The sequence below is a fragment of the Thunnus maccoyii genome, chromosome 3 (assembly GCF_910596095.1).
Source record: "Thunnus maccoyii chromosome 3, fThuMac1.1, whole genome shotgun sequence".
Classification (NCBI taxonomy): domain Eukaryota; kingdom Metazoa; phylum Chordata; class Actinopteri; order Scombriformes; family Scombridae; genus Thunnus; species Thunnus maccoyii.
Window position 1 is genome coordinate 28,803,001 of NC_056535.1, and position 12,715 is coordinate 28,815,715.

At 40.4% G+C, this 12,715-nt stretch overlaps 1 protein-coding gene across 2 annotated transcripts in view; it reads right to left on the reverse strand.

The window, feature by feature from the left end:
• Positions 1 to 11,075, reverse strand: part of LOC121891066 (plasma membrane calcium-transporting ATPase 1-like) — a 102,629-nt gene extending 91,554 nt beyond the window's left edge. For both annotated transcript variants that reach the window (XM_042403799.1, XM_042403801.1), the window contains exon 1: positions 10,601 to 11,075. The gene's annotated coding sequence lies outside the window, so the exon portion shown is untranslated. The remainder of the gene's footprint in view (positions 1 to 10,600) is intronic.
• Between the last annotated feature and the right edge of the window lie 1,640 nt (positions 11,076 to 12,715).

The following is a 12,715-nucleotide window of genomic DNA, read 5'->3' on the forward strand; positions in this document are numbered from 1 at the left end:
AAGCCATAATAAACACTTCGGATAAAGAGGTGTACCCCAGGGTTCGATGCTGGGTCCACTTCTTTTCTCTATTCTTATTAATGATCTTCCTTTAATCTGTTCTAATTTTTCTGCTCAGTTATATGCAGACGATACTGTCATTTATACTTATAAACTTCATTTACTGCAAATCCAAACTGCCCTTTGATTAGATTTCAATGTCTTACAAAATTGACTCTTATCTAATAAACTACTGCTCGATAACACAAAATCTTACATTACGGTCTTTGGTACAAGACAAAGCCTTAAAACAAAATCTAATAATCTAATAAAAACGTGTAATGATGGTACTTATCTGCATAGAGTTGATCACGCTAATTACTTGAGTTTATGGCTTGACTCTGAACTTACATTCAAATTTCACATTGATCATGTTCTCCACAAAATTAATTCTGGAACTAGTGTTTTATTTTCATCTAGAAACTGTTTTCCACTTTGTTTACTCTTTACGTTTAAGGCTCCTTCAGACTGGAATAAATTACCTTCAAATATACGATTATTTCACATGTTTAAAAATGGCCATTCATTATATTATATTTTTGCTGGGCAAGCATTTGTTCACGGCCTGTTTGTGGCTATCTAGTGTTTGTGTTCACCAATGTACTCATCTTTCTGATGTTTGTGTGTTGATTGTCTTAGTTGTAGTGTGTCTGTTGAATTGTTGATTGTTATTTTGTTTTGTCTTTCCTATTACTTTAATGCCTTTGTTTCGTTTCTTGTTTTTCATTTTTGTTTGTATTAAGCGTTGCTTTACACTTTTCAAAATCAAATTTAATCCTTTTTAAGACCTCAACAGAGAAAATTGAATACCCTTTCCACAGCAAAAGAAATGCACATTAGTGCTGAGTTTCATGTTTGAAATCAATTTGACAATATTAGTAGGTAGATATTTTTCTGGATAATTTTGTATCTCCATATAACAATCATATGTAAACTCACATAAAGTAATCAAATTAATGGAAAACGCAGGGAACTGTGTCCCACTGTTACGCTTTACATTAGATGAAACTATGTGTTTAAAAAAGCATTTTAATTTAAAATTTTAATTTTAATTACAATTTGCTTAGAATTGTTCATTTTGACAATATTATTAAGACACATACATGTTACAGTTTGTCTACTGTTCATCCACTTTAACAGTCCATTATATCTAAAACATTATTATCCAGATTGTAGAAACTGTCAGAAATAACAGAGGGCTTTGTGTCTCCTTTGAACTCCCCTGGCCAGCTGTCTTTAGCTGAGCATCATCTGTACTGTTTTGTTTTCTTCTTTAATCCTGTTACCTCCGTTAGAGCAGGTGGCAGCCTGTGGAGAACCGATCGAAAAAAAAAGAAAAGAAAGCTGGATTGGAGTGAGTCGTGACTGAAGACCAAACCATATTTAAATTAGTGATTCCTGTGGGGAGATATTTCTCAAGCATCATCTCAAAATTTAAGACCTGCCATAACTAAAAATAAAACTTTTTATAACCTTAAATTCTGAAAATCTTATTTAAGACTTTTTAAGGATCCACAGGAACCCTGGTATTGTTTTTTACGGCCCCCTCAAAATGAGATGGTTCATCTCAAGGGGTTTATCCTAATGAATAAACTTGTATCATCATTAGTACTGTTGCTATGGTGACCTGCAGTTTAACATACCTTGTATAGCACTGCACAGGTCTGACAGCTGCATGTGTTGCACATTCTGCTGATCAGTATACGGTATAATGAGTGGATCAATGAAACCTCTGTCCCCATGTAGACTTGAAAAGATACATAAGACACCTATCAGCCAGTCAGAGATGGCCAAGTGTGAAATAATAGCGAACACACACACACACACACACACAAATACTGATTTGTGGCATATTTTGTGTGATCTGTCTTGCTGTTAGTCTGTAACTCACTGTTATTGTTGCCCATGTTGGCAGGACACTCTTGGAAAAGAGATTTTCAATCTCAGCGGAGGCTTTCTTGGTTAATCCACAGTTAAATTTAAGCATAAATGAATAAAAATGTTACACACAGTTATTTTTTTGAACAGTTCTACGTTACTGTGGGGTGAACTCAGGGATATAAAATAATGATAAAGGCCAACAGGTCTATTATAGCCACAAACACTGAGGATCTGCTGTGCAGAGAGCATCCATATCTTAAATATAGGACTGAGCTTCCCACAGCTGCACTGCATCCATTAATAATTGATGTGGACTTACATAAGAGACAAAGTATGTGCTGTTGGATCTAGTTCACAGGCAGGGATTCCGTCTGCAGAGGGGTTTCCACATTTTACTGAATTTTAAAAGCCTATGTCCACACCAGTGTAACGGACGGTGTGTTCGGTTGGTTCGTTGGGTCCCAGTGGTGCGTGATAATGCGCGCTTGCTGCAGGACACAGGTGCATTTGTCTCTGTCAGTATAGGACTGCATGGTGCTGTCACAGTGATGGAGGTTATCAAGTACATCCATCACCTCAACTCTGCTCAGAGGACAGATTCACTGGATTTTTGCATCAATGTGAGGAAGTACATTTATTTGACTGGAATAACAATTCAGTGATTATCAAAATGGCTGCCAGTTAATTTTCTGTGTCTATTCAACTACTTGTTTCAGCTCTAATTGATACCATGATATAAAATTACATAAATGTGTGAGCCATCAACCATCTGTGTAACATCTGTGTAGCCAAAGAGGAAAACCGTTTTTTTTTCTCTCAAAATACTTCTCAAAAAGCAGAAGTCAATCAAAGACAGTGTTTACTCACTTCAAGTTCAAATTCAAAATAAAACTGAAAATGTCAGAAAAAACAGTAGGCATCAAGGCAAAAACAAAAACCCTGAGAGCAATGAAAGATCTGTGTTTGTTCAAATAAAGTGGATATAGTGGAGTAAAAAGACTAATGAAGATAAGTTTCTATTTCATTATTAATGTGAATAGAAAAGTAGCACAGTGCGCTACAAAGCATCTCTTTTCATTATTTTACACTGTTCCTGATGACTAAATGTAACCTGAAAAGAAATATTTTCTGTTTCCCAATTTAACAGACAGCTGACATCAACGAATGTGTGTGTGTGTGTATGTGTTTGTGTGATTGTGAGCCGGGCCCGGTGCCATGAAGGGGCTTAAGGTGGTTTAGCCCCCTCAGTTGTATTTTTTGCCCCCTCTCTCTAAGCTGAGGAAAGGTAAGGAAGAATTTTACTGGTTTATTTTGTAAGAATTCTGTTGGTTTGGTGTGTCGGAGAATGACTTTGCCAGTATAATTTTCGGCTATTTGCATAAATGTATGCTTTGGCTGCACTGTCCATACAGTACTGAAACAGAGGAGAGGACATCGATAGACCGATAGACAGACAGACAGACGGACGACAGACAGAACACGTCACTTAGTTCGGTTTCTTAGCCCTCTTGCTTTTTTGGGGTTGTAAATAAAACTTTTGGCCCCGGTTCCATTTTCCTCCCATCGTAGCAATCCACAGACAGAAGGGAAACGACGGGGAAGTGAAGGGACAGCCAACGAGCGAGAGGGAGAGAGCCGCAAGCCGCAAACAGCTGTTTCTAGGTGCCTCCCCCTGCTGATTTTGACAGAGAATCGTTCATAAATTTTCAAAAGTTATTTAGCGTTCTGCGAGTGCTACATTCTTACGTGAGTGCTCTGATGAATAGTAGGTTATTCTTTGATTTTGAAACAGTAGCCTTATGTGGTTGTTATTTAGCTTTTCTGAGGCTATTGGATATTTACATGACTGAATTTTATTTTATGAAAAGAATTGCCCCCTCACAATTTTTAACAGCCCCCCCCCCCCTTAGTCACTTCACCCTGGTGTTGGGCCTGGGGTAAGATATTTTTAACACAAACAGTGACACGAGTATCATCATTCAATAGTAAAACACTCATAAACTGACAGAAGACTCGAGTCCCACCAGTTACGAGTTCAGAGTTCAGCGGCGAGCTAGGAAACTGCTCTCTCTCATGGTGACTCAGATCTCTTCAGTCTGTAAATCAAGTCCGGTTTGTCTGAATCACCAAGATCAACATAACTCACTTGTTTGCAGCACGTTGGTTTGAGGTGTTGGCACCGGCATCAACTTACACTGGAAACCACACGTGCTGGGAAAAAAAAAACTGTGTTGGTTCCATTTGGTTGCTGAGTAACATTTTTTGACACCCTGACTGTCTACATCAATGTGTTTCAGCCATGTTATTACCTAGATTTACATCTGAGGGTCATCCACAAATCATACAACCCTAGTCACATACGTTAGGGCTGCAACTAACAATCATTTTCATTACCGATTGAGCTATTATTTTCTTGATTGATCGATTAGTTGTTTGGTCAATAAAATGTCAGAAAATTGCGTCCCAAAGCCCGAGATGCAACCTCAAATGTCTTTTTTGTTCCAACCAACAGTCCACAACCCAAAGACATTCAGTTTACTATCACAGAAGACTAAAGAAACAAGAAAATATTCACATTTAAGAAGCTGGAGCCAGAGAATTTGGGGATTCTTTCTTAAAAAAAACGATTAACTGACTATCAAAATAGCTGGCAATTAATTTTCTGACGATTGACTAATCAATCAATCGATGAATTGCAGCAGCCATAATATACATAATCTTCATTTTGAAGTCTACACTATCCAAGGAACAAGTCGCATTACGCCCCGAACATGACATTGCCTCATAGCTCAGCAGCATGGAGTACATCTTTTCATGGAGCTCATCTTTTCAGATGGTGTTTCTAATCTAAAGGACAGAATTAATGGATTCTCCTTGGAATAAGAGCTGCTGTTACAATAAACACTATAAACCGGGACCTGAATCAAGTAATAAATCAATAAAGAGAGACTGTGCATATAACGAAACAACTCAAAACATTGGATTTAGAATCACAGAGCGAGGGCTTTTTTTTAATAATAACAATCACAGAGAGGAAATCCATCAAAGAACAGGAAATACAGAAACACAGGAAAGGTTGTACAACCGCTACACAGTAATGGAACAAACGTCATTAATGCTCAGTGGGGAGAGCGGCTTGTTCAACCGCACAGAACAGACGAATCTGACAGATCCGTTTAAAAATTAAAATATGTTTACCAGAGGACAGGTTCTGAAATTAACACCCGCCAAGCGCCGAATGCGAGTAGATTTTCCGTTAAGCGAGTGAATGTCAGAAGGCTATCCGCCACACTGGCAGGTAACTGTTTGTACCAAAATAGTCATGTAATAAAATATCTGGAATGATGTCTCGGAGGAAATTACTCATATTTGACCCTATACAGTGTAGACGTGCACCATATGTGTTTTTTTTTACACACGTCTCCTTCATTGTATCTGATATATTTTGTTTCTTTCATTGTGTGTCCACTGTTTGGCATTTTTGCACTCTGTACAGCACTTAAATCAACTACAGTTGTTTTTAAAAGTGCTCTACAAATAAATTTGATTTGATTAACCGTTGATAAATATATTAAAGTGGCCTCTTCTTTGGCCAATGGATTTTTTCATCTACCGTTCCCCCTTCGGCAGGTGAGTCAAAACATTAATTTCGGACATCAGGAGTTCACAGGCTGCTACATATTTCTGTCTCAACATGAGACAGAGCTCTTTAACTCAACTCTCAGTCACTGATGCGATCAAAAAAGGAGCCATCGATAGAAGTCCAGCTACTCAATATCTAACCTTAAACCAACTTCAGCTCCATGCAGAAACATCATGTCCAGCTGGTGATTATAAAACTTAACTTCAGCCTCTCATGCAGTGCAGCCATGACTTTTTTTTTCCTCACATACTGTAGAGGATTGAGCTGTTTCCCAGCTTGTAAAAACTCAGGTTTCATTTTTTTTTCCCTGACACTGTAACATTCTGCTTTGATTAATCACCGCAAAGCCGAAGAACAATCCGATCGATCAGTCAGTCAGTCACTTAATGAGCTAAATCAGACAGATCCTGCCACATGTCAGTTTGTGATCAGTTCAGCTACTGGATGGCGGTTTGCTCACTAATTAAATGTGCCTTTACTGTGTGATGTAGCACCTCTAGATGTTTTCCCAGATGCTTCGTATATTTCACAGAAGTGTCCTAACTTCTTCAGACATTTACAGAGGCGCTCTTTGTTCCAGGCAAGGCCTCAACTATGATACGCTGTGGGAATCCCTGAATTGAAAAGATCAGCAAATTATTCAAATAGTCAACTGATGAAAAAATTAATATCAATCTAAATCATTTAAAAACATACCAGGAACTTGCTGTTATAGTGTTAAAACATAAAGATTTGCAGCCTTTGTCTGTTAAACATCATTAAAAACTGATGATCAAGAAATTAGAAGAGATTATTTATTCAGCTACCAGTCAGGTGGGATGGCACTAAATATTTTTAGTGATTCTGTTAATTGATGATTAATAAAAAAAAATGGTAATAATAGTAGATAACAGCATTATACACCTGGTAGTTTCCTCAACACTTCACAGTCCCTTCAGTAAAACCACCCGGAGCATCAGCAACAGGTAACCGAGGTGAGAGTGACACCAGGGATTACACAGATCCCTCTTCAGGAAAGACTCTGACTGCCTGAAATCTGTAAATAAAGCAGTGAAATATTGAATCCGTTCTTCTTGTTGCTGCGTGAAGCTCCTGCAGGACGTTAGCAGGACAGACACACTGAGTCAGCATCTGCCACTTCCTGTGGTCATCAGGACCTTAGCAGCAGCTTCAGACACAAACAGAGCACTCATGTGTCTGCAGGTAAACCTGACTGTATGTCTTCAGCTGGGAGGAGGGTTCACGTTGAGGTTAGAGAGATATTATTCATCAGCCGACCGTCTGCTCACAATAAACAAAATGTCAGGGAGCCACCACATAAATGGATAAATTGTACCGTTTCTTCTTTGCTGGTTTTCTGTGGCTGGCTTGCACCGTCTGTCCTTTGCGCATGCTCAGTAGGAGGTGAATTACTCATTTGGGGTCTGCAGAAACAGACTGAAACACCTGGTGTGGAATGTGGAGGCATTTTGTTTTTGCATGAAAACAGCGTTTTAGAATTTAGCCGACTTAACGTAGACGTAGTCTCGGACTGGCACTGACTTATGAACTATAACTGCAGACATTCATATGCTAATGTCAGTTTGCTGTAGCTAGGACTGCAACAATTAACCTGTTATTTTTTTTAATTAACTGATTACTTGTTTGATCTATGAAATGAGAGAAATTAGTTAAATGTACATTGCAGTTTAAGCAGAGTGCAAGTGATGTCATCAAATCTATGTCATATTTTGTCCAATCAAAAGTCAAAAAACCCAAAGACATTCAGTTTACAGTGATATTAAAAGAAACTCCTCACATTGGAGAAGCTGGAATTGGCTGATGTTTAGCATTTTTGCTTGAAAAATTTTTCTGTTGATAAACTAATCGATTAAACGACGTGTCTCTAGTTATAGTGGATATAGACCACCTCACAACATTAAATTACAACGTCAACCTTCAGGGGAAAAGGGCAGATGTGCTATTTAACACGACAAAAGCCATTAGTGTAGCTATTGTTAAGGCCGTCATCTATTAACTAATTATATCACAAGACAAGACGCATTAGGATCTGGGTGGCAGACCACCTCAGCTGCACCATATCCTGGGGAAAACCCTGAACCTTTATAGGATTGTGCAAAGTTTAACAGAAGAAGAAACCCTAACCTCGTGTACTGACTTTATTAAAATCCGTTTGAATTTTACCTGATCAAGACTGAAACTCTTAACTCGTTCATTAGGTTAAAAGTTTTTGATCTTACGCACTTTTTGATGTGCAGGAAATTGTGTCGCTATGTAGATCTCAGGTCTCAGCACATCAGATCACTGCACCACTAATTATCTGCTTTCTCCCTTAAAAGAATACGACGCAGGATTTTCTTTAAAAAATAATGTATAGACTCATACAAAGTAATCCCTCTAAATCATCACTTATGACCCACTAGAAGTGTGTGCCAGTGTATTTATCTGCAGAGACTCTGCCCTCTGCCTGTATTTTCTTATTATTTTGCTGCGTTCGGGGCGCTTCTGGGCGTCGACCTTTGGGCAGTGAGTGTGTATCCCCCAGCCAATAACAGCGCACAGGGTGTGATGTCTGGACCTGTAGCATAGTGACCAGGTTACATCTCTGTCTCCGTCTCTCTCCTCTGCTCTGCTCTGCTCTGTGTCCCTGTGTCATGGATGTATAAAGAGCTGCAGGTCTGTGTGTCTGCTTGACCGAGGGCGGGGCTGAGCTACACACACACACACACACACACACACAGAGCAGAGAGGCCACAGCAGACAGGATGAAGCTCTGCATTCACACAAAATCCGGCAATGCGGCACCTTCCCGCAGGGGTGTGTGTGGAGGTGCGGGCGTGTTTATTTGTGCTTCAGAACTTAATCGCTGTGAAACAATCAGAAAATAATATTTGATTTCTCTGATTCATGACTTCCTTATGACCAGCACTGCTCCCTCTCTTCATTCATTCTCTGTCTCTCAGCCGGAGAGAAGGTGTCAACTTTGAATGCTGCGTGTTTACAAACACCAACCGACAAATCCTGCATAGTATACCTTTAAATTTAAATGGATAAGAGCAGGTTTGCAAGATTTGGTTAGAAATTGCAGACCTGTGAACTCATCAGTGGAAAAACAAGGACCTTTTATCAAAACTAGCCATTCTCCTTTTAGGATCCAGTAAACAATCGAGTCATTGTGCCATCGCTCTCCGCAGAATCACCCAAAATTAAACCTAGCTCTATAAATAAGCTTTAAAGTTTTTCCTTGCGACTGATTTTCTTTGCAAAAGGTCTTCTCTTTTTTTGGTGAATTAGCAGCAGAGGAAAACAGAAGGAGCAATGCCCTCTTTTGGAGGTCACAAGCTGAGGAGGAGTCACCATGAGCCAAGATGCGGGATCCCCCCTCCTTTCTAACGCAATAAGGCAGGACACACCCAGATAGAGAGGGGAGGAGGTGGAGGAGGAGGAGGAGGAGGAGGGGGTGAGTGAGAAGGATGAAATGACAGGAGAGGAGAAAAAAGAAGCAGAGCTGCTGCTGCTCCTCATCCGCCCATCTCAACAGATGACGTAAGGATGATAATTCGCGATCTGAACGCCTGTTTAATTAAAATAAAACAAGCTCCAGGAGCTCGTTTAAGATTTTTTTTTATCACTACCTCTCGTCATTATGACAGCATGAAAAGCACAAGCACAATGTGTGTGATAAATGTGGGGAAACCACTCCAACAAGCTGAACAAGCTCATCCTGAAGGCGCCGCATTCATGACCAAAGTGTGAGGACACCTGTGATACCAGAATTACAGATTTTTAATGTAAAGACCGGAGCGAATAACTGCAGCAACCAGTGTTTTCGCTGCGGGAGGGGAGAGAGAGGGGGGGGGGGAGAGAAAAAGCCATTTTCTTATCAAGTTAAACGAAACGGCGTAATTTGCTGATGACAAAAAAGGGTTGGATTTGTGTCATTCTTTTAGTTACCAAGGGAAATGTCGGAAAACAAAACATTGTAGGCACAGGCTATGAGCAAACTGTTTCCAGACACTCGGAGACATCTGCATGCGGTCTGATTTGCTGCTTTCGTAGCCACCGCAACAGCCGATATGTGCCGTCCTATCGTCCGGGTAGACCGGTCACAACAGCGCCATTTAAAACCTGCTCATTTAAACTACATTTCCTTGTTAGGTCGTAAACATTAAGAGTTTAGACATCTTTTAACCTCCTTCTATATCATTATAAACCGCTTTTCAATTCGGCATCCATTTACTACACCTCAAACACCCTTATTTTACTAAATATGACAACTTTACCAAGTGAATCACACTCATGCTCTCTTGGGTGGATAATAAACAGCGGAGGGAGGCAGGAAATAGCGAGCACTGCGTACCCCGTCTAAAAGTTAATCTTTTATCGAAAGTGGATGTTATTCGATAAATTACACGTGTTATCAATTATTAACCGTCGTACAGTGTCACGGTGTGTGTTTAACGGGCGGTTGGGTTTGTCGGAAACCGGTGTAAGTTGGCGTTTTCACGTCCACATTTTTTGAATGGAGACTTGACAGCGTTCACTGCAGACGAGAGAGAGAGGCACGTATCGGGGCTGTAACCTAGCTAACTGTCGGGACGTTAGACGAGAAGAGAGACAGAGAGAGAGAGAAAAAAAAAAAGGGGGAAACGTGCCTCGGAGGTTCGTGAGACACAGTAGAGATTAATCTTAGCAGAAAAATCCAATAAAACAAGAGGCCATATTGTCGCTGAACAGGAGAGTTGCGCTTTCACACCTGTGGAAAATCCCAAATTCGCTTGTAGTTGCTAATAAGTGGATGTCAAGGTAAAGAAACGGCAGTTTGTCAAACGTTACCCGGATGCTAAGCAGTGCGGACAACCGGGGACACGACAGACTCCTTAAAAACACGTTTTTTTTTAAAAAAATTCACCTTAACGTCTCCTGACAGACATCGACGTTATGTTTCTTATCTGTTAAGTCACAAGTGAATTGAAAGGAAGCGGACTTGTGGCGAGTAAAGTTTTTTTTTTAAAGAACTGTGAAAATAGACGTTACCTCCAGTCGGGGGTGGTGAGGGAAGGGGGGGGATCCTTGTCCAAACCTCGTCCTGTGGTTGTGTTGGTTGAAGCAGAGCAGCGTCTTCAGTTCAGAGGGGTTTGTCCATTTCCCCGCAGGGCTCCAACTTGACAACTGCAGTGGTGAAAAATGATTGACAGACCGGCTGGGAGAAAAATCTTCCAACGTCCCCTTTTTTTTTTCTTCTTCTTGTTCCGACGTTTATATCAGGTTTTTTTCTTTTGACACTAATTGCATTCGTGCAAGCATCAGCTCTGGTCCTGCAGCGGCAGCCCCGGGGAAAGAAAAACAAACCGGATCCAGATTCAGTCAGAAATCAATCCGTTAAAAAGGGGGGAAAAAAACAATAAACTCCCCCCTCTCTCTCTCCTGGAATAAAAGCAGAGGAGGGAAAGACTGATAACAAAGAGCAGATCCAGTAAATGAGGACTGGTTGGTGTGTTTGTGTTGCAGAGCGGTGGGTGGGACTGGGGAGGGGGTGGTGGTGTGGTGGTGGTGGGGTGGGGGGGGGGGGTCCGGCACATTCAAACCAGCCCAGAGAAAAGACCCAACGTCCGGATCAGCGTCTTCTCCTCCTGGCTCGCTACGCTGGGGAAGTGAGAGAGGGAGGCGAACTGGTGCTGGAGACCGCGAGAGAGGGAGGGACCAGCCCGGGATTACCCTGTTTTTAAGGTGGATCTATGAAATAATTAGCTAATCAGGCAGAAACAGAGCCCTGCTATCGAGAACATCAGCCCCGGGGTTGTGATGCAGGCTGAAGCCCTGGAAACTTGAGAGGAAGTATCATCTGAGAGAGGAAAAAAAAAAAAAATGCACATCTGGATCTATTCTGGAGCAAAGTATGGAGGCTCACTCCTGCCCAATGCAGAGAAATCAAAATGATGATACAGTATCTCATTTATGATTACACAGGCTGATATCTCCTTTTGACCTATTTTATAAGATAAGATATGATATGAAGACAGATGATTGCCACTTTTGGAGAAGAAAATCAGATATTTCAAAAATAAAATCAAACTTAATTGAGAAAAAAAAAGAATTTCAAGAAAAAAAGTTCATTTCAAGAATAAAGTTGTAATATTTTGAGAATAAAGTCATAATATTTCATGAATTATATTTCAAGAAAACTGTCATATTTTGAGAAAAAAAAAAGTCATAGTATCTCCAGACAAAGCTGAGAGACAGATTTAAATGTTTTTGTTTTGTTTTGTTTTTTAGTTATGTTAAGTTATGAGTAATGAGTAATGTTGGGGGGGAAGAAGACATGACAGGACCAGTATGTAGGATTTAGTGGCATCTACCATCACCGACTGATTACCCCTCCCCTCACACTCCCCTTCCAAGCGTGTAGGAGAACCTACGGTGGCCATGAAACTTGCGAAAAACACAAAAAGGCCCTCTCTAGAGCCAGTGTTTGGTTTGTCTGTTCTGGGCTACTGTTGCAACATGCAACAACAATGTGCAACATGGCGGGCTCCATGGAAGAGGACCATGGATGTATTATAAGAGTTGGATACTGGACCAAAAATGGCACCCATTCAGTCCCATAAGAATTGCTCAGCTGGTGCATACACCAAAATAAGTTTCTAGCTTCTGGGTTTGCTTCCGTGTTGTGCAGCCCATTGAATATGCACAGTAGTGTTTTCCCCACTGGCCCCGTCCACGAGTTCCCGCATTTATAATGGTGGTCTATGGGGAAAATGCTTTATGGGCCACAAGGGGATTTTTCACTGCAATACCACGAGTGGCCACTGGGAACAATTGGCTGCAAGGCTGAGCAGCGGAGCCCTATGCAGCTCTTGTTATACGTCTATGAAGAGGACCTGCTCCCCATGTAGATATGAAGAGCTCATTCTAAGCTAATGAAAACACAACAATTCTTAGTTTCAGGTGATTATACACTAATTAAAACACAGCTATAAATATTATATTACATTTCTGCCAAGTCCGTTCCATTAGATGCCACTAAATTCTACACACTGCACCTTTAAGTTGTAATACCTTCATTTTAAGAAAAAAGTTGTAATATTTCAAGAATAATTTTGTTGAGAATAAAGTTAAAGGTTAAAGTTAAATAAAGTTGTAATATTTTGA